Source organism: Streptopelia decaocto, assembly GCF_964273445.1.
Source record: "Streptopelia decaocto genome assembly, chromosome: 6".
NCBI lineage: Eukaryota > Metazoa > Chordata > Aves > Columbiformes > Columbidae > Streptopelia > Streptopelia decaocto.
This window is the reverse complement of record NC_138660.1, coordinates 38,953,019-38,974,637: the sequence shown is the minus strand read 5'-3', so window position 1 is coordinate 38,974,637 and position 21,619 is coordinate 38,953,019.

The window sequence follows — 21,619 nt, the reverse complement described above, 5'->3', positions numbered from 1 at the left end:
GAAATTTGCTCGAATTTGCTTTTTGTCTAACATAATTTCCATAGTCTTAAATATAAACAGCAAGTAATAAATCAGTAGCAAAAAGCCCAGAAAGCAAGAAAAGCGCATTCAGGTGTATAACGTAAGCTAATTTTTTTAAAGAATGTTTCCAATATCAATTGGCAAATTTCAACAATGCCAGAACCTCCGTTTCTTTTGCACCAGCCTAGTACATCCAAGGTGTTTTTAGTTGCCTAGCCCACATTCAACAGCCCAAAACCTAATCAGCAACACCAAAGAGCTCAAACTGTAGCTTGCCAGAAGATGGCAGCCTTGTTCAAGAAATACAATGGCAATTAACCTTCCCACAGGTTTGCTGTGTCTCTCCTAATCCCACTAAATTTCCTCTGGTGCTCTGTAAAAGAAAACGCTTCCATGAGCTTTGTCTTCGATCTGACAGGCACTGGGAAGTTACTACAGGCACCAGCCTGGATGTTGCTCACAGGGCTGCCTCTTTGTGCTACTTCAAACAGAAAATGCAAGCGAAGGGACAAGCTTCCTACATAAGTGGTCTCATATGGTCCCAGTAGTGAGCTAACAATCTGATACAAAATCTTTTTTATGTGTACCTATCTCTTCTATGTCACTAGTAACCTTTTAATAGTGGTAATTTGAGGAATAGAGCCCTTCTTCCTGAGCATGTACAGCTGTGTAGAAATATCTCATAAAGCAAAGACAGATATGCAGCAAATGGCTTATTTTTTCCAAAAGTGAAATGGATGCTGACAATAATATTTCTCTTGAAGGGAGGGTGAAATGTTCTTTAGAATCCTTGTCAGTTTGGGTAAGAGCAACTGGCTGTAGACATTGTTTATGATCTATAGTCTTGTAGATGCTGTTTTGTCTGAATAAAACCTTTCTGCTCAGCAAAGTGCAAAATAGGCCTTGTAAATGTTCAGTGTAGTTTGTAGTTGCTTTTTGTAAATGTGAACAGAACTTTACAGCTTAAAATTTTAGCAAATCCAGCTTACTAAGTAACATGAATCAAAGAGTATATTGAAAATCATACAACCTTATTCCTCTAAATAATTCATTACATTTAGTATGCATCTACTTAACCTAAACTATTAATATTAAACTTAAATTGGGCTCATCCACTGAACTGTGAGTAGTAAAACCATTGCCATACAGCTCACTTATTTAGCAGGGAGAGCTCAAAGCAGGGTCATCCAGACTGTCGTATTTATAGAATAAGGTGGTTGACTCGTAGTCAATTGCATACAGTAGGAAGAGTATGCATGAGGTTCCCTGTGCACACAAGTTACTGGTGTTCAGTGTCTGTTCTGCTTTCTTGTGAGTCTCCTGGAAGGGGTTCTTGGCCTGGCTACAGCTCAGGCCCTTCCCTCCTCTGGAGCCTGGACCAAACTGCTGCTGATTTGGCTGGGGGGTGGTCGAGTGCATCTGCCACACCATCACCCATGATTTTCATAATAAGCTTCTCTGCCAGTAACCTTTCCTTCCCTACATGAGCACACCCCATCTGCATTGCTGTTGTTTCCTACCTCCACAAGAGAGACTTTCATTGCATCAGATTTTCTGAAAATGACTCTGATCATGTTTCCATAACGATATTTTACCTTTAGTTTCCAGCATCACCATTTTACTTATTTTTAAAGGATCTGAGGACTACAACATGGGACTCAAGGCCAGCATCTTGTTGCAATAGTTCTTTTAAAAGATAAGAGAAGCAGCGATTGTGCAGGTTCTGTTAAAATTGTGTTACCATTTGAAACATGTTCTGCTGCCTCTAGATTTTACACCTCCTGTATTTGAGTATTTCCATATCATATCTCTCAGAGATTACACTACGTTTCTGGAGGCAGTATCAGTACTTGTGCAAAATAAATGCTTTTTCTCTGAAATACCCCAATTGTACCTAGGTTCATGGCTCAGTGTTGCCCATGAAAAGAGCCACAGGGGCAATTTGTGCCTTGTGGTTCTTCTTTTGCTTAATGTTGTATTGTTGTTTCCCAAAGTGAGCTATGAAACAGATGAACTGTCCTTCTATTTGAATGAGAACCAATGTGCTACATCCTGGTCCACTGTATGGGCTGAGCTCACTGGCCCTGTAACCATAAGTGCAGTTTGTATTAGGAAGAAGTACAGACTTGCCATAATTGATGAGACCATTGAGCTTCTCTATAGGATCATCACATCTCCAAGCACAGCCAGTATCCCACAGGATAATGATCTCAGACAGATCCTTTAAACTGTTCTGCAATCCAAATGCTTCCTTTAGTACCATCTGAAAAGAAAATGGGGCTAGAGAAAAGGGAAAAGACAACTGTTCAGACTTAGCAAGAAAGAGAAAAATCTCTTCTTGAGAAACAGCTGATGGTGAGAAATCCTTGTGCCTGAGATCAGAAAAGAGCTTTTTATTTAACAGCATCAGATATTTACTTGAACAAAACTTGTCAGGCCCTACATAGAGCTATAATAAAACTACTAAACTTTTCTGGCAACTTTGGGAAAACCTCAAATTTTTAAATCCTTGTGGATATTTCTGCTATCTCACTAATGTAGCTGGTATTTACTAAACTTATTGAGTGAATTACTCTGGGTATTATTCTGCATTGGTAAGTCAGTACTTTCCAAAGTAAACTTGTTCAATCTGTCTTAATTACATTCTTTATTGAAACATTCTTTTATGCCATTAGGGGAACAGGATTATGAAACCCCTGTAGAATAATTCTGATTGCAAAAGTTACTGCTTGGATTTGTATAGAGAATTTTCAGTGCAGTCTTTTTTTAAATTTCATTATATTTTTTTTACATCAATCTCCTTGGGAAGGTTTACTCAGCAATGGCTGGGCTTCTTGTGAATTTGTTGTTAATTTTGGATTGAATAGATATGTGTACACAGAAATACTTCTTTAAAAATGTATAGTTAAGTGGGAGGTGACTATTTTCTGTGGGGGATGATGGTTACACGCAAACATAGGTGCTGTTTGGATTGTCATGGTAACATAAGCATAATTTTGGAGCGAAATAAATGCAGTTGAATGTATTTCACGTTTCTTTCCCTTACGTAGTGACTTGATTTATTGTGATTTTATGGACTGAATGCAATTATTCAGTGTCAGCTGGGGCTTATCCAAGTAAAACGACTTGGACAATGTAACTATATCACACATTTTAAAGTAGTTTGTTACAAGGATGTAATTTATGTAAACACAGTTAAATAAGTACAACTATTGCAATTGCTCTCTTTTAAATTAGAATGGAAGCATCTTCCTTTGGGTATAAATCAATTACTGTTTAGTCCCATAAGTGACATATAGGGGTGAGCAGCTAAGTGAATTGAGAGAAATCATGGAAGTATTGAGAAACTAATGTAGCAGAAGGAAGCACTTGGAAGTAGGAATAAAGTCTTTGGCAAATAAACTTGCAGAAAAGTCCCATTTCCAGTAGAGGGACTAGTTGAAAAAATGACTATATTAAGGCCGGTTTTGAGTGGTGCGTGGTAATTTTCCTTTCTGTTTGGATACTCTCGTCTGCCTTAGCAAATGTGCTTCATAAGTTGGCAGAACAGCAAGCCATTACTTTGGAAATTGCATTGTATTGGAAACATGAAGAAGGCAAATGCTGTTTGGAATGATGCTACTTGAATAGATGGTTCAACTGTCCCTGCTTCCAGCAACCTACAAGCACATTTCAGTGACAGGAGTGAACCTGAAGAGATGTTGGGCTGCTGCCGCTGAAATAAATGAAGATGCCAGATTCCATTCAGTCAATAGTAGCAATCCTGCTTGTTTTCTTTTTCTTTTCCATTTTACTTTGTCCTTATAGTTCCCTTGCTGTCATCAAGAATGAAAGGCTTTGGGACAAAAATGATGCTTTTTCTTGGAGTCTAAAGTTTGACTTGCAAATAAGTTAAAGCTTGATCTTTTTTACTCACCCTTAGACTTTTGTGCTTGCTCTAGGTTTTTAAACAGCAAACATTAAATTAAAAAATTGCCATGTAAAGTATAAGGCAAATCTGTGAGTAATAATAAAGGATCAGATGGTGTAAAATCATAATAGCTCTGTTGGAGTCGGAGAGAATAAGCTGCTTAACATAAGCTGGGAGACTGGCCTGAGAAAGGCACAATAAAGTGGCTGTATTTTCTCCAGATGTATATAGGAAAGTAAAATGCATTAAGTAATTATAGAAAGACTCGATAAATAATCACTAATGAATAGCTTTTTTTCTCTTCCTGTTTGACCCCTTGAAGGACGCTTCATTTTAATTTTATTTTATTTTAATTTCCTTGAATTTATTTATTGGAATTGTGAGTAGTTGGTTGGGATGATTCCCTATGCAATACTCAGGCTGTTTTGTTTATGACCTGACTATCCTTGACTATGTAACTCTTGTAAGAAACCTAGTACTAAGAATTGCTGTCTGCAGAGCCAGTAGAGTTCCGGTACTAAAAAGTTGCTTTAATCAAGGTGACAAAGGTGTGCAGCATATCAAACATGGCTTGTTATGATGTTAAATGTCTGCAGCCCTTTGAATATTTAATATGTTGGGTTACTGGAGATGTTTGGAACACACCTGCTTCCCCCTTCACTGTGGAAAATACCCATCTTGAACCAAGAAAACAGTTCTAACACTTTAATTCATACATGCTGCTTCAGTGCAATATCCAGTATGAGGCAGCTGCTCATCACTTGCTCCTCTGTAAAATAAGATGCATACTTTGTGATCCACCATTGTGTGGTTTTTATATCCACAGTGTAAAAGAAAAAACTGTTCCTTCTCCCCCTGGTCTCCCCAGATTATTAGAATTTGCACTGTTTTCCATAATCTCAGAGAGGACAATGGCACAAATTATCTGGCCTCAAATTTATTTTGAGAGTAATCTCTTGTTTGGGCTGTCTGTGCTTGGACAATGTTTTATTTTTTTTTGGCAAGGTTTTGATAAAAATATTTTTTTTTTCTATGAAAGTAGAGAAGACAACCTTCACACTGGCCAATAAGCCTTAATCCTGTCCTGCTTTCCTCTTGATGATCAGTCTAACCATTAACCATGATCATTTCAGCTACTAAGCAGAGTTATGAGAACACCTTCAGAAATAAAGTCCTTGTGAGGAGATCTTCCTAGGATAAATTATGTCACAGACAATGGAAAAGAGAGCTGAGAAAAGTCAGTAAATCTTCAACAAAATGCCACAGATTTACAACTCTGAAATAGTTTGGAGGGACTCAAACCATGCAGGTTTGTTTTGTTTTGAGGAGAAAGGAAGAGCTGTAGCAGTTATTCTGACAAATTCTGTTTTGTTTTTCTTATCACTTTTTTTGATTTATTCAAATCTGAGATGATGCAAGATGAAATGGGAAGGCAAAATAGTTTCTTTCAGTTACGTTAAAAGGTTGTTACACTTAATGTATATACTGGGGTTTTGTATTTAAAATCTTGGCTGGATGGATTTTAGTAAGCACTGTTCTTCATTTGTCCTCAACTAGAGTACATTCAAATTTGTTGGTTCTTTGTGCTGTAGAATAAATAATTCAGTGTAAGAACTAGGGATGGAAAATAATAGTGCAATTGTGCTCACCTACCCCCTCTCCTTTTAATCTATTTTTGTATTTTGTTGCAGTGATCCTCAGTATTGTTTCCAACAATCCTCTTCCCAATGGAAGAAGTATTTTCAGTATCCATATTTTGTTAGATACAGGTTTCCTGTTATTTTCTGTGACCAACCACAGTGATGATCACAAGATGTGCGGATGGTGCACATGTGTATAGGGACAAAAAATCCATTCGTTAAGCTTTATGGCAGCAGGATTAGCAGCTGAACTTAATAGTTGTAACAGAAAGATAAAACAAAAAACATGGGTTAAGCTGTTTTGGTTTGGGATGGTTATGCTAGTAATGGATAAAATATGACATTTCCATATGTGTCTAACGTGTTTATAGTATGTCCGCTCTTTTAAAAAAATATTTATTTGGATTTCTGAATAAACAAATATTTTCCATGGAAATTGATTCAGTTGTTTTCTAAAAGTTGTTCTGTTTCCTTTTAGATTCATTGAGATGCACCAGAAGCCCTTATGAAGGGCTAAGGTACAAACTGGTCACACTTATATGTAAGTGGTCAGTGTATTTGAGGTATAGAATTTAGGGTACAGGTTGTCTCTTTGGAGAGTCCATGTGGTTTTGCATCAGTAGGCAGAAATGTTCTGATGGATGTGTTGCTTTTATTACAACCAAGTGGTTTGCCCTGTAATGGAAAGATTCACATCAAAAAGTCTGAAGACTGGCTTTCCATATTTCTGGAGAATAAAGTAAGATAAAGCAATTTTACAATGCTTTATGCAGCTTGAGGAAAAGCAGAGGTTGATAAAGTAGCATTAATACCATGTCACCTAGCAACAGGCAGTAATAAGGTTCAAAACCAATTCGTGTGTCATTTTGTGCCCAAAATTTTGCAAATGAGCCTTCCGTAGTGGAACTAGTTAAACCATTTCTGCTAGTGTCTTGGACTTGAGATTTGTGTAAGTTTATCCTTGGTATGTTGAGTTATTATTTTCATATTCCCTCTGGCAACTTTTATTGCGATCCTAGGGAAGCACTTTATTTTAAGTGCTAGCACACTTAGTTCTATATTTTCAAGAGAGCAGAGAAGCAGAGAGGCTTTTTTTATCTTTGAAGAATTACAGGAAAATGAGTTTAATCAAGCCTTTTGTTTTTTGTTTGTAGGCACAGCATTTAGTAAACAAATAAACAAAACCCCAAAACAACAACAAACAACAACAACAAACCCACAAAAAACTTAGTAATTCAGTGCTGGTTTTTCTAATCCAGAGGCTGTTATTATTGAGGCAGACACTGGTTTGATATCTGCCTTAGAGTTTACAAATCAGTATGTTAATGGTTAGAGTTTACAAATCAGTATGTTAATGGCAATTGTCTAGTTCTTCTCCCTGGTGCAGTGACTATCACTACAGAAATGCCAGCAAGAAACATGTAACATTGAGCAAGGAAGATCAAATGTGACTGGTCACAAAGGAGGATGCTTAAGAAACTACTGAAGATGTTGTCTCGCCTGTCCCTTATAGCATTGGAGCTGCTTTCATGTCCTTTCCTCAGTTCCTTGAGTGTTGCGGGTGTTTATTTAAATCTCTGCTTTCAGGCTGTGTCATGAGTGACTGATTTAAACCCTCTGCAAACTAAAGATAAATGCCTTTTCTCAGATAAAGTAAAGAACAAAGCTGGAGCTTGAAGCAAGTAAATAGTAGGGACAATCTCAAATTGCTGATGTTCACCAACAGAACTGGTCAGAGGCAAAACCTTCTTAATTATTAATAAATAAATGATACTTAAAGCTTAACAGAAAAAAACACTTTCAGAGAGGGCAAAGCCAGCTCTCAAAACATTACCATTGCTAGGATGCTCCACAAATCCTGCATTTAAAATAATTTTCTGATATAGTAATGGCACTTTCAGAAAAAATTTCTTCCTACTGTTTCTAACAAACTACCAAGTGTAGGAAGAACAGGGACATTAGACATAAGAATTCCAAGTTCATCACCTTAGCAAAGACAGAATATTTTACATCCAAATTGAGGAATTTGGAATTTCACATGAAATCTGTGAGGAACTTTGCTACTGATGCTTCCTCTTGTTAAAAAGGATGCAGACATTGAACAGTACAGGCATGTACAATCATTCCTGAGTAAATCAAGTCCCATCCTACCCAGACAAGTAACTGTGCATTAGTTGCTTCACGAGAAGGTCAGTGATGGGCCAGGACCCCTTGTTAACCGTGAGTTCTGTGCTTTGGAGCTCCTGATGTGCAGATACGCTTGTGTTTTTTTTTTTCTGAAATGTTTTGGACCTAGTCCTTCTTTGGATTACAAAAATAATATATTCCTTAAGGTCGTGGCACAGTTGATTTTAAACTCTACTGCTACCATACACTTACAAGAGAGAAAATTCACATCTTGATAAGGAAGCTATGTAGAGGAGACTGAGCATCCAGAAATTACATCCAGCTACCAGATTGTCATGGTTATGTCAAATGTCATGCATATTTAGATGCAATAAATATCAACAGTACAGCAGTAAATTTTCCATCTTGCTTTTCTATGATATGTACAATATTACAATTGCCATATGTGACTGTCAGACTTTCCAGCTATATGTGTGATTATTGGAAATGAACAGCAGCTTTAATGATGAAGCTGCCTTGAATACTTCCTGGCTGGCAAAATTGTATAAATAAACCAGTTTGAGTTCACTTCTCTTCATGGGGGTTGGGAGGGTTTTTTTGTTTTGTTTTTCTCTAAACTGAGGAAGTAATTCAACAGGAGATCAGAAATGGGGCGCAATAAGTTAGGGAAGCTTTGACAATAGTGCCATCAAACACTGAACAGTTGTCATGAAGTTAGAAAAGTTTAAGACAGCTTGGCAGGGTGTTTATAAGCATAATTGGAAATAATATCAAACTCTGGTAAGACTAGTGTTAAAAAGAACTACAGCTTCAATTGAGTGATTACCCTGTTTCCCTGAAAATGAGGCCTACCTCTAAAATAAGCCCTAACATGAATTTTTGGGATTTTTGAGGATGCTCCAATTATAAGCCCTACTCCAAAAATAAGCCCTGGTTACAGTTCATTTAAAAAATCAATTTAAATAGTGTCCAGGCAGCTATACATGTAAAAAAGTAATCATCTTTTGGAGCAAAAATTAATATAAGACCCTATCTTAATTTTGGGGAAACAGGGTAAGTGTTCACACTCATTTCAAAAGGACCAAAATTTTACCTGTAATCCAAGCAGACATAAAGCACAGTGAGGTTTTTGAAGAGGATGGGTGTTTGTTCTTCAAGCTTATAACCATCATGAGAAACTTTGTTTACTGTTACCTAACATCAGGGAGTTGAAACTAAACCTCTGAAGCCTCCTCCATACAGGGTGCCTTTTTAAGAGCTTAGACATTTAGTAGTTACTAATGAACCCTCATAGCATATGCTTAGTTTATTTTGAACCTCTGTTAGATGAGTTGGAACAAATGTTGATCACACCTGAACTGAGACGTGAATGGAGAATCATACTGCCTGGACTTTCATTTTTAAAAATAAGATTTGAAATTCAGTATGAAATTTTGAATTTCATTAAGTTTAATTGTGAGGAATTTACAAACCTTTAAAAGAGATAAAATAAATTAAAAATAGGTTCTTTATTTTTAAAGAAAAATAATTCTGATTTCAGTCAGGAACTTGAAACATGTTGCTAACAACATAACTTCTGGATGTAGATGACCTGTGGTAAGTTAGTCCAAAGTAATGCGTAAAGCTTGCACATCCTCTGTCTTCTTAGGAAATGCCTTCTACAAGCAGTTTAAAAACATAGTAGTGTTTGTTTGTATATGGGACAGATTAGTCCACAGATTGTCATATTGCAGTAACATTATCTAATTTTAGAATTCAACACACAAATCAACTTCCCATAAGGAAAGCTTGCTCCTTTAGGCAGAGGAATGCTTCATCTGGAGTGTGAAATAGCCAAGTCAAAATAGTGTGCTAGTAAATTAGCATCTCGTCTTCCAAACAGGGCAGTTGGCTTTGCTACTAGTTATAATTTACCTTTAATACTTGAGCACTGTGTCATCCTTAAGTTGTATCCGTGACACCATTTAGAAAGTGTTTAGTAGTCGTAACAGGAGAGTGAGGCAGAACAGACTACACGAATTAGAAGATATAGCTGTCACGTAATGGGAGGTGAACGGTTTTTACTGTAGCGTGCAAGTCTTGTGGACATTACCTCCTGCAGTTCTTAGGTCTGGTAAAAATATATGGTCACAGATATGCCCTGCCGAGTGACTGCAAATTCCACTGCAGAAAGTATTCTGTATCTCCAAGTCTGTGTTGTACTGTCCTACCACTTGTAACAAGATGTTGTGCATTGTTCTTTGAAATAACAAATATTTGTGAAATGGATTTAGAAAAGATCCCTTACCACTAAATACATATTTTCTCCTAAAGACTTCGACGTTTGGTACTACTGTTTTATCACAGCTTTTCCGATTGACATGGTCTCTTTAATGGAAGCTCAGTATTTATATGGCTGTACAGGCAAGGGAGAGTGTTTTACTTGTGTGCTTGCAGAAGATAGTGACTCCTGAATTCCACTTCAAAACACTTAAACTGCCTTGTCAAAGTGTGTCGTGGTTTAACCCAAGATAGCAATACAACCATGATAGCTGCTCACTCTCCAACCTCCCCATCCAATAGGAGAGAGAATTGAAAGGGAAGGGAGAAACTTGGTTTAAGATAAACACAGTTTAATAAAATAACAAAATACTAATACACTACCAGTAAATATGTATATAAAATAGAAATAAGAGATACTCAAGGCAATTCCTCACGATCTTCATCCACACTGAGCAGCCAGTCCCAGGAAGTGGCACCTGGTCCTGAACAGCTGATCGCAAAGAGAGAAAAAAATAAAAAGGCAGAAAAGCCCAGAGGCCTCTGCAAAATGGCAAAAAGCTGAAGTAAATGTCCTGAGCCAAAACTTCCCCAGCTCTGGCAAAAAAGAGTGAAGAAAAAAAACTCTTGTGAGAGAAATTGCTGTCAGTCAAGCTCTGCCCCACCCATGCCTGCCTTCCTGGCTGCCTCACAGCTGTGGGCAGAGTGCTCAGAATGTCCTTGGCTCTCAGACCAGAGCAATTAAAAACATTGACTCTGTGCTGGGGTGTTCTCTCTTGTTCTCAAGCTAAGTCCAAATAATGACTGTTAGCTATGAAAAGGAAAGGTTTCTAACTGCATGAAGAAAATTAACTCATTTTCAGTCAAACCAGCACAAAGGGTTAGCAGAAAAGGTAAAGTTCTTTTGTTCCATTAAGTACTGTATGGATGATGAAGAAAGAGCAGTGGATATGTTGTATTGGGGTTTTGTATTTGTATTTTGTTGTTACTGTTTTGATTTTGATATTCACTGATAGAAGGTGGACTAGAGAGTTTAGATGGGAAATGTGTGCCCCAAAACCAGTCAGGCAAATAGATGTTGTCCTTTGTTTCTGTCTGTAATAGTGGCCTATAAATACACCAGTATAGTGATGGGAAGAAAGTAAACTACTAAAACACTTGAAACATGGTTTAATTATGTAATTCCTGCTTTATTATTTACATTTTTTGGGAAGTAAACTTAAACTGAATTTTGAGGAAGGAATCCAAAACTGTTATAGTCTTAGAATAGCCTTGCTGGTTAATTTTTTTAAGCCTTGTCAGGTTCAGTATTTTTGATTCAGAAATATTTATTTGTCAAGCTTTATGTATGATATTTCTAAAGCAGAGCGTCGTTTATAAGAGATATTTCCAAAGCCTTTTCTATTTACAGTGTGTATCAGTTTCTAACTGTATAAACAGACAATTGCTGATGTGAGGATGAAACTTTAACAGGCTTCTGAATGCTACTTTGTTTCTCTAACAAATTGGTTTTGCCTGACACTCCTAATTGCCCTGATGACCTCTTCTGATGCAATAACCCTTAATGATCAGCTGATCCAATGATCCATTTTTTTGACTTTTTTATGTTTGTTTTAAGAATTGTTCTTATTCTGTCACTTTACCCCACAGAAGAGAGGTTTGTGGGTTATGTGCTTCTGCTATTATTCTCTCATGTTGTTGTTGTAAATGTGTGGTACTCAAGCATCCTTCTTTCATAAGTAATTTCAAGAACAAATGGTATGTAAAAAAGAATATTTTTAAATGGCTGTCTGAAAGTAGGTGTTTGTAAATATTTTGGGGTACATTACATTCTTTGTAAGTAACTAGTTTTCTGTTTGAAAAACTAGATGATTCAAATGCTGCTGTAATGAATGGTTATTATGAAGGCAAATCCAATTAATTCCCTGGTGAAAAGTGCTGATACTGCTTGGTTTTCTATGTTTTCCCTTCCTACTCATGCTTATGTTAGTGTTGAAACTAGAGACTGCAGCCTTGTCAGCTCATAACAGTCTGTTTTCCTTTGCTTCAAAACCAAACCTCTTCCACAACTTCCACACATTCATTGCTTACGGCCAGCCTGTTGGGAGTCAATGTAACCAGAGCTCTGTATATGTATATATATTTAAAAGGGAAAAAAACCCCTGTGTTTATTTATTTATTTATTTAAAGAGCTTCCTACTTATCACAGCAATTCTCATTAGCACATAAACTTTATTACTTGTTACTGAATGTTGTCCCATCTTATATTCTGGCTATCAAGGCCGTCCGGTTCTTCCCACACAATCTGGTCCTCCATGCTACCAAAGTCTCCTGATTTTATATCATAACATTTCACTTACAATAAAGAGCAGCCTCTAGACAAACCTTGACAAATACTTCTTTGATAGGTGGATTTATGCAAAACATTTTGAGTGAGGAAGATTTGGCTCATTAAACATAAGGTAAAAACCTGAGAAATATGAAGTATCTCTTAGGTACCAGAGATACTTTACTATTTCATAATAAACACATTAGGGTAGTTGAAAATGGTGTTTTACATGAGGATTTGTATCTTTTGAAGCTCACCCACATATGCTTTTTGTTCAGTGCTGAAAGGTTGTAACAGTTCTAGTAGGTGTTTTTCACTTTTTCTTTAGGGCAGGTGCTTCTTAATGTTTAATTGTACTATTTCCTTTATTTTTCAATATTTTCCTCAGAGGTGACTTTGCAGACTGAAGTGTCATAAAACTTTCATAAGCAAGCTTTTTTAAAAAAGAAAAAAAATAACAAATATCACTCTCTAAAATACATGTGAGCAGAGCTATTTCCGCTAACATAACATCTATGCTAAAGTTCTGATGGAAAGCTAATTTTATACAGCAAACTCAACAGGTCAGAACTGTGATTCTTTATTTCTCCTGCCAATATAGTGAGAAGACTAATTTTAGTTCAAAAGTTCTTATTAAAGAACCTCGTGAGAAGGATACATAATATGTATTCAGTCTCTGGAAAAAAAATAACGTTTCAAATGACTTGTTTAGGATGGCCTTTGTAAAACTGGACAATACTTCAAATACTGGCATTCAGAAATACAGTGTTGTCATGGAATGTGTACCAAAGAAAGAGGTGCTGAGATTCCACTCCACACCACACAGACTATAGGATGTTTTTCAAGTCATGAAGTAGTCAAGGAGCACAGGATGGTTTTCAAACTGTGAATTTAGAGAATTATCTTGTTCATCTACTGGAAAGAGAATGCTTTTCCTGTAGCAGTGAGGTTTCTTGGAACTCAGTACACTGAATGTCAAATCCACTTTAGTATTCCCAAGTAGAATAATGTTTTTACTTGGAAGGGGCCAAATTAGGACTGGAAGGAGCTGCTTTACATCTAAATTTCTTCCCTGGAGTGTGCAGAAGTGTGCTTGTGTGTATGGGGGGGGCAGGGAGGAAAGAAAAAGGGAAGAAGGGAAAGAGTACATGAGCCTCCACAGATGTGTAGATCACCTGAAGTAAAGAGAGCTTAAACCAACCAAAACAGTCATCTGTCTGAAGCAGGGAATTAAATATCTTTCTGAGAAATGTTTGCATCTATCTCTGCTGCTGTTTACTCATGAACCAAACCTTTAGGGACTTGCAAAATCCATTTGCAAACATCATTACTATATTTTTAAAGAGGAGAAAAATGGTATGTAAAATAATTTAAAAAATAAGGGGGAAGCAAGAGAATGTGTCTGACCTGCAGAGGATAGAAGACTTTTAGAGCACATTTAGAAGGAAAGAGTGCATTTGGTAACAAATACCAAATGCATAAAAGGTGTTTTTCCAGAGTACGTTGTGCCAGATGTAACTTGTCCTTTTACTTGGTAAAATAATTACTTTGCTTAAATGTAGGAAGTCTGGTGATCTGAACTTTATAACCAGTTTTGTGTAAAACCATGTGCTCAGTAAAGGTGTTATTAATAAAATCGTGGTTGATGAACTGGACAAGGAACTACTGAAAGGGGAGAGCAAGAAACTGTTCTGAGGAGGGAAGTATCAGTCTGTTGATGCAGATCCTCAAAGTCTGTTTACTCAGCTGTAACTCACAGCAAGCAGTAAGCAATGGACTTGGGGCTGAGGTCTGTTCCACTAATAAAGAGATATTTGAAATGAGAGAGCTAGAGAACAACACAAACAGAGATTTAATTCTTTAATTACTTACTATGACTTCTTTTGTGGACTTTTATTAACTGACTTGTATCTACAACTTCGAAATCCTCATAAGATCTTTATCCACCATGTGAATAGATAAGCATGAGGAATAAGGGTTGAAGCCCATGCTGTCATGAATTTGGATGCTGTGCAGGATAAAGGCACTTATTTCCCTCTATTTCCTTTTCTCTAGTCCTCAAAGTCTGAGGAAACTGCAGTAAATCCCAAAATGCTATTTTGTGTGTATAAGTGTGTATTGAAATGGTACCAAATGAGCATAAGAGAGAACTTGGCTTGTGTGGTTTCCTCTGGGTGGGCAGGAGCATCAGGTACAGCGTGATAATTGTGGATCATGTAATAATCAGTGAGTGACCTCAGTTACAAACCCTCAGTCTGGTTGCATTTAGTCTGCATTGGTCCTATCTGAAATCCCTGTGGTATGACAGCTACAAAATCATGATTAAATCACTGTAAGTGAAATCTAAATCTAAATTCTTAAATCTAGTACTGATGTGAGACTGCTCCTCTGAGGAAAGATTTATTAAACAAGCCAGCAAACAAAAAATCTTAAATGAGGATGCTGAAGAGTTGTGTTTTGTCATACTTGTATGACAGTACCTGTGGGAATGTTAAAACACTGGATCTTGTTTTCTAGTAACCTCTGCATTGGAGGTATGACAAAGTTTGGATCCTGCATAGTTTTCTGAACTAAAGAGTCTGGAGTAGCTCTTGGAAGAGAGAGAACTGAGTACCAAACTGTTTTTTCCTTTAGAAAAGGAACCCCAGGTCTGGTAGTTCATGGCTGGGATGGTTTTCAGTAAGTTTGCTAATCAAAGTAGTATATATATATATATTTTAAAACAAATGGAATTCTGTTCCACTGGATTTCCTCTATAATAATTCCCAGGTGTTAATGGTATGAGTTGAACGTGGATATATGCAAGTGCAGTTGCTTTTATTTAACAAGTTTGAATCCTAGTTCTGCATTACTGGCTTTTGTAGCAACTGGAAAGAGTGAAGTGATGGAGCAGTTGTCTGTTGATAGATGCCGGTGAACAGTGCAGTTAGGCAGTGGTGTTTGAGCTGGTTTTATTCTGTAGCAATAATCTCCTCTGAAAACTGCAGCTGGATGTGTGGAGCTGCTCCTGAGTGAGCTGGGCTGAGGCTGGGGATCACTGCTTCCACCTGCTCCCACACCCTGAGAGCAGAGGGCACCTCCAGAAATCCAGGTGTGGTGCAGTAAGAAGTTATGCTTTTTTCTCTGTCTGTAAATAAATTACAAAACAGAGAATAAACAAACTTTTCTTGTCTAGCACTCTTACAGGAAATGTGCAAGTGACAGCATCTTTAGGAAATTGTCAAAGCCTTTCTGCCCTTGTTTCTTTTCTCTTTCCTTAGTTAATGTGGAGACTAGCCAGTGAAGTGAGATAATTGTCCTTAATTAATGCTTGATTGTGTGGCGAGGTTGTTTTGAAAAAGGGGTGAACAACCCCTAAGTGGAGTAGCTGCTTGCAGGTGACTGCAGGGACTTGTGGGTTCAGTTGCATTGCTTTTTTTTGTTGTTGTTGTTGTTGCATAGTTTAAGCCACAGCAGCATTCTGTGCTGGGCATGTCAGTACACTTTATTTTGGTCACACTTTTTAGCTCAGAAACCATTTTACACTGACACAGCCGTGTGAACAGTGTGTAGTACCTGCCTCATGTCTGTCTGCTTTGAATATAATATGGGACCATCATTAAACTATCTTCTCTATGTGCCCTTGGCCCATGGAGCCAGCTACTGGCACTTTATCTTCTGCCTGGTGGCTGGTGTGTTGAGTTTTCGGGCCTCTCCTGATCTGAAGATGAACATTGAGTATAAAATAAATAGAAGTAAAATATAAAAATAAAATAGAAGTAAGGCACCTTGCACCATTGTTAATACGCTTCTCTGCTTCTCCATGCTATTGCAGTGAGCACATAAAGCTGTTCAGCACATATATCTTGGCTACTACAGTTCATATTAGGCTATGATCTCATCATTCATTCGTATTGGTAAAGGGTGTTTGTTTGTTTGTTTGAGAAAAATTATTGCTTGTAATTACAGATTTAAAAAAAAAAAAAAGCCTTCCATGACCTTCATCTCTTCATTAGCTTCCAGATTTGGAATGCATAAGTGAAAAACAAACAAACAACAAGCATCACAATGTCACTGATTTTTCGTATTTTGTTTTGAACTGCAGATCAGCTCTTAGTTAATCCTATGGATTGATGCCTATTTGCAGCCAGAGTTCATTAGGAGCATTCCTGAAGCTTATTTCTTACTTTGGCTTCATCCGAAAGAAATAAAATGAATTTAATGTGCATCTTATTGAAGATGTTAGCCTAGACAAAGCATTATTAACTCAAAAGCAGGTCTATTTTTGTTTTGAAAAAAAAGTGTGAGATGTATCTTTTGTATCTGAAGTTTTAAAGTATATTATCTGTGTGTATGTATATATATCAATATCTACACACTCTCTAGGTACATTAACCCGTTTGGCTGTCAGAATTCTGTAAAACTTTTCTGTAAGTTTTCTGTAAGGGAGGTAAGTTTTTTGTTGTTCTTGTTGGAGTGTGGGTGTTTTGTTCCCCTCTACCCCAAAACTTTTCTATGTATTTGTGATATGGTTCCTGTTTTAAGGATTGTAATGTATAACTACTTGAAAATTACTGGAACTTTATCATAAGGTAATTTTCAAGTCAGTCTGTAAATGTTCATTCTTACCGGGTACTTGTATTGCAAGTTAAACTGAAAAGAAACCAGTAAATTACGAGACCTGCTGACCTTTATTTTACAATATCATCAGTCCAGTTTTCAAGTCTTATCATTTCTACTGCACTTGAAACTTGAACAAACATTTTTTGTTTCTATTTTTGTTCTATTTGTTTCTATTATGTTCTATTTGGCACAAATGTGTGTTTCTAAGGTGAGTGTCTTAGAAAGTGGCAGGAACACAGAGAATATGAGTCAGTGGTGGGAGGACTCGTTTTGTGCTCTTTGTTGTTTGTTGTTGGGTTTTTTCCCCCCCTCTTTGTGTAATTCAAGTTTTCCTTACTTGTCCCCTTCTTAAAGGGGATATTCATGCCATGTATCCCTTTCATTTTAGTACAGCACTGTCAAATATTAAACAGCACTGAACACTGAGGTCTTCTGTAAATGCCCTATCTTTGTAAGATTTGACCCAAACTGTAACAAAAGTTTAGTAGTAATGGTCTCATTGGTATAGTGTTCTCTCTTTTTGCTTCTGCACACACTTTTGTTTTGCCAGATCAAGTTTGATCGTTGGCAGTAATTTTGTGCAAGTATGAGACCTTTTTTAGGTATTGTCAGACACTGCAAATATAGCAGCAGAGTAGATTTAGAATGAACTGTGTTCCTTAGATAATGCAGATGTGTAAGATCCAATTATTTCTTTACTTTCATTTAGAGTAAATGAGTGAGGGGTGAAAGTAACACATCTGTGTTGGTTCTGTGTTTGGACATTACATATATTATATATATTACATACAATAATTATTTTTCTTCTTCCTTTCAAAGGATCAGTGTATGCCATATACTGGTACCGATGCATGTTTTATGCTTGGTATGTCTTAAAGTCTAGAAAATTATGAACAAGGCCCTCTTTTTATAAAAGTAACATATATATTAGATAAAATTCCAGGTATATTAAACTTCAAGCACTCAATGATTGTCTGCTGAATGTGCAATTGAAAAATTATCTGTTGCATGGTGCTTGATAAAGATTCAGCTGTCCCGTTCACCCCCCCTAGATGAGTTTCACAAGTGTCAGTCACGTTGACAGTCTCAGCAGGGATAATCAGAAAGATTCAGATTACTTTGGGATACACTGGGATTAAGTAAGTGCTTTGCTTGTTCCTCTTGCTATGCTGTGATCTGATCTGCCTTTCCTGAAGATTTCCCTCCCTGGAGGAGAAAATCATACTACATGCCTTATGATTTGAGTAATAAAGGGCAATGAAATGGAAAGAAGTTGGGGGAATCACCATTTGGGGTGATACAGGAGAACAAATCTTATTTAACATGTGAATGCAGAAGACTAGCAGAATACCTTCCTAAATTCATCTTAAAACGTTTGGGCCACGTGCAGTTTTTCCAGTATGTTTATTTAAAGTTTATTCCTACCAAGAACACTTCATGGAACTTTTTCTGATAATTATGACTCAAATTAGGTTATAATAGAAAACCTTATCTTTGTAATATCAGCCTGGGTACCTTGTGTAATATATTTTGAAGGGTATTTTTATTGTTAATCCCCTATGAGCCCTCTACGTTACTTCTTATTTTCATTTTTAAACTTAGATCCTATGCTGCCTTCACCTTCAGGCTTTCTATGTTATTTATCCTTTTGTAGGGGACAAGTTCCCATGCAAATCCAACATAACTATAAAATACAGCGGTTACTGCCAGTGCTGCTTGCGCAGTGGCCAGTGTGAGAGCTGGATGCTGGCTCGTGAGGCAGAGCACCCAAAGTGCTTTGGGAGTCATGGGAAAGTTTGGGAAATTAAATGTTTTTCCAGTAACGTTGATTTCTTGTCTTTATAGGTTTTGGGAGGCTTATGTTGTCAGATGCATTGAATTGTGTTAATCCTCCCGGGCTGGAACAATTAGGCTCTGAGAATCCCAAATGATGAATGATGCTGGTTACTGTACTTAGAAAGAATTAACACCCTTGTCTGCTGCAGCTCCTTAGTGAAGAACTACAGGCACAAGAAAACTGAAGCTTGTTTGCATTCCAATTTCTGTCCATTGAAGATGTTTTTGCAGATTAGACAGTGTTTTGAAGAGGCCAGAAAGCTGCATTTCCACACCCTCCCCCCACTGTACATGGTTGTGTTTTGTTAGAAAACTATATACTGATTTCAGTATTTGCCTAATTGCTTAGCCAGGAACAGAATCACCCTTAATATATGAATTTCAGTGTTTGTATAAACATTCTTCTAAAGAAATGTACTTGGCAAATTATTTTTGTTTTATTCTAATGAAGATGAAATTATGAAATTGAATTTAGTAATATTAAAGAAGGAGGAGCATGTGCCTGATACAGTACCCTTTTCTTCTTTAAGTGGTTCTTGGACACACTTGCAATGGCATTTTTCAAGTATTTTCTGGATAAAACACATGGTACTAGGGAGGCAGCATGGCACTGTCTGTACCATGGTCACAAACATGGGGGATTGGACTAGATGATGGGGGATTGGACTAGATGATCTTCTGAGGTCCCTTCCAATCCCAAACATACTGTGATACAAACAAAAAATCTCAAATTGAGGGAAAGAGACTGGAAATAATAAGCAGGCTGAATTATCAAAGCTTGTCATTTGTCCCTTTGATCTCACCAAGATCAGTTAGGGTTTTGCCATGTATGCCATTAGTACCAGAAGTTTGCTTTAGCTAAACAAAATTAGCTCTTGCTCTGAAAATGACTCCTGGCAATGATGAGAACCTGGTAAAGTGAAATAAAATGATAGATTATTGTGGCACAAAGGAGGGCGGTGGGTGGGAGGGAGAACTGCAATGTCATTCATCTGTTCCTTTTGAAAGGGGTCTCTTTCATCTCATGCTTTACCTTGAAATGTGGCTATTGCTGTGACCAGCATTCTGAAACATTTCTTAGATGTGTTAAGTGACACTAGCAATGGAACTGCAACGTATTTTAAAATCCCGTTAAAATAGAAACTACTAGAATATGTCTTTGAAAATGTCTTACCTTTTGTTCACCATAATTTTCCCATTTTAATGGTCAATTGTACTGTATTTCTGTTCCTGCGTAGTCTTTTTATTCCTTAATGCTGAAAATCCATTTGAAAGCATTCTGTACTGTTCAATAATTGTTAGTATTCCTCAAATGTCAGAGTCTCTGTGTAGGAAGCAAGAAAAGAAATGGCTTAACTGTCAATAAGGTTTCTAATACACAGCAACAGATTAATCTCGCTAACTCAGTATGTGTCCTCATATTTTGTTCATTTTTGTTCCGTTTGTTCATTTTTGTTCCTCTTGTCCAGCTGCTTGCATGCGATGTTGTCAGGCTAATGTGGTCAAGCTCTTTTTTTCATTTAGTGGTAACCTGGTTGCCCAGCATCAGAGCTCTTTTATTCTGGTATTTTGGCTTTTTCAAATATGTGAAACACCAAGCTGTCACAGAAAACAAGCTGCTTTGCAGTGCTGCGTTGGATCCCAGTCATGTGGACATACACATGTGCACTCAACTTCAGCTCCTTGCATTCAGAAATATTGATTTGGTGGGGGAGTTTGGGCCAGTATTCTGAGTATTTATAGTAAAATTATGTTTTTCGAAAGTTAAGGATGTCCTATGTTTTCTAAAATTAAGTTAACTTTAACAGCATAATAAAGATTAGTACAATTAAAGCTTATATTCATGATTAGTGAAGTGCTTGTCTTCTTAAAAACTTATCCTTCGTAAAAGAAGTAATATTTAATATTGTATTTAGCTGTCTGTTCCCAGACCTCGAGTCTGTAGTCTCTAAAGAACATAAAAATCAATCAATATCTCTTAAGTACAGTGAAATAAACTTGAAACTAAAAAGTATAATAATAAATTCAATAAAAATGTTTTACCCCCTCACATAATCAATGCATACTGAGAAATTCTTTAGCACCTTAGGCATTTTGTTCCTGAGGTAGGTGTTTGGCATCTGGATTATCTGAGTTCAGCAAAGCAGCTTTTGTGGTCTGTAGAGTTTATCCAGCATGCAATAAATCTGGATATGGAACGTGTTTAAACTCTGATTTCCTGCGATAATAGAAATTTGATATTTTAGGAGTTGGTTAGTGGTTGCGATCTGTAATAAAGCTTCCCTTGGTGTGTGTATTCCACCATTAAAATGTGCTTTTAGAAGGAGCAGGGCTGTTGTTCGTGTTGTTCACCATCCATTTGCTGGTTGTGTTCCCTCCATCCTCCTTTCTGTCTGTGTCCCAAATGACGTTTGGCGGGGAGTTTTAGGCTTGAGTTGTTGTTAACTCGGGAATTCTAACTTTTCATTAGGTTTTGTCTCAGCTTTTTATCTTCTTTATTCATTTTGTTCAACTACATTTTCACGTATTTTTCCATTGATGTTTTCACATACATGTATTTTTCCACACAAATCATATCGCACTTCCTTTGGTTGCATGAAATAACCAGGGTTTCCAGGTGTTTTTGCTTTGGCTTTTCTTGCAGGAACGTAGTTCTGGGCAAGTTGCTCTCTGTGGGCCACATCAGAGAAGGTTTTATATTTATCAAGACAAATAAGGGCCTAATTGCCAAAGACACTGCATGCAGTCTGTCTGTTACACTTAAGTTTATAATGAATTTTCACAATGCTTTTGTGACAATGTTAATTACTAAATTGTCTACTGTCAACTATAAAAATTTTAAGTGGTTGCTAAAGTCTTTTGTCCTATAGTTTCTTAAATGTTGGTTGACAGTGT